We start from the raw sequence: 1698 nt of genomic DNA on the forward strand, positions 1-1698 counted from the left end.
CAGATACAGAGCTTGTACGCCACATAGCCAGTAGAGGAAAATCTTTCCGGTATAGGTACACCTTAGGAAATAGGATTACGAGAGTTGGAGAAGTATCACCAGGATACTGTGCACATATCGTACAACCTGATACGTGTATTAAGCAGATGGAAGAATTAGGGTTAGGAGATTTCACCTGGAAGGTGTGTAATATGGTTATGTCCTTCTCCGTCCCATATGTTCTCCCCGATGATGCATATTTCATATGCGGGAGAAAGGCGTACAAGTGGCTTGCCCCAAACTCTGAAGGATTGTGTTATATTGGAAAAGTATTGCCTGAAGTAATGACTGTAACACATGACAAAATGAAAGACATACATCGTGGTGCCCAAGCTCCTTATACTCACACCCACTACGAGCACGTTGTTAAAAGGCACCTGATAGAGAAGACAGAGCATCCGGCCTCTGATCTGATAAGTGAATCCACCGGGATTCAATTCTTAATCGCGTTAGATTTCACCCGCACCGCTAGAGGAGTGCTAAATTATAAATACATATCAGCGCTCGCAAATTTGTTTGATAATATCACTGAAATGTATGATGACACGTTTAGATATACTGGAAGGGAACTTCAAGCTTATAAAACAGAACTGGTGCAGCATAGAATGGTTCTTAATTACCTCACAGCAGTGACAGGCGGATATTGTGTTACATTGGCAACACAGTACGGCGTGAAGTGTTGCACGTATATCACGAATAGCACCGAGGATCCGGTCGAGGTCATAGACCAAAAGATGGACGATATTCTCCAATTGAAGTGGGAATTTCGCCGAAAACACAATCTCACTCTTGCTGCTGTAGGTAATGAGCTGACTGGTTGGGTGTCATGGTTGAACCCGCGAAATTGGTTCTCCGGTTTGGGAGACTGGGCTCAAGGAGTCATAATGGATGTTGGGAAGTTTCTCCTATGTATCTTAGGTGTTGTCATATCAATTGGCTTGATATTTAGATGCGGTCAGGCTTTAATGAAGTGCAAACATCGTACCAGGGTAATGAGTTTGAGGAGTGAGGAAACTGTAATTAACCTGGATTTGATTTATGACCCAATGATAGAAACAATGATGTGATGAAAATGCGATTTCTACGGTCCGTTTCTTTCACCTGTTTTTCTGGTTTTTCTCCAAGATAAAAAGACCCACTTGGACGAGGAAGTTGACGAGACGCTATACAGACAACGGATAGACCAAAGAAGAAGTTTTGACCACTTGAGATATGGACATTTGATGAACTTTGCCATGGATCCCCAGTTTCCCTAGAATTCTTAAACTTACGCTAGCCCAACATTTTTTGTAAATCTAATGGCATTGACAAAGCTTTTTGCTCACACCTAATGGGCAACACAGCGCAAAGAAGACGACTTTCAACTGATACCGAACAAAACTTCAACCGACAGATGTACATTAACCTGACATAGAATACCACCGCATTTACCGTAATTATGTCTTTTCTTAATTTCTACAACCCTCAGGTAATGACACACATAGTATAGGGAATACAGGCACAGATATCAGCAATCACATATTCCCCCATTCATGTATCATCAACTAAAATGTGCTCCCCATTTTGTTCAAAATCCGAAAAGAGCTCGGTAAAGTTTGACAGCCCATCCACAGACCCGTACCACGGGATAAGAAGGAATTCAAATGTATACTTCGCAAT

This window comes from Pseudophryne corroboree, unplaced genomic scaffold (genome assembly GCF_028390025.1).
Source record: "Pseudophryne corroboree isolate aPseCor3 unplaced genomic scaffold, aPseCor3.hap2 scaffold_527, whole genome shotgun sequence".
Classification (NCBI taxonomy): domain Eukaryota; kingdom Metazoa; phylum Chordata; class Amphibia; order Anura; family Myobatrachidae; genus Pseudophryne; species Pseudophryne corroboree.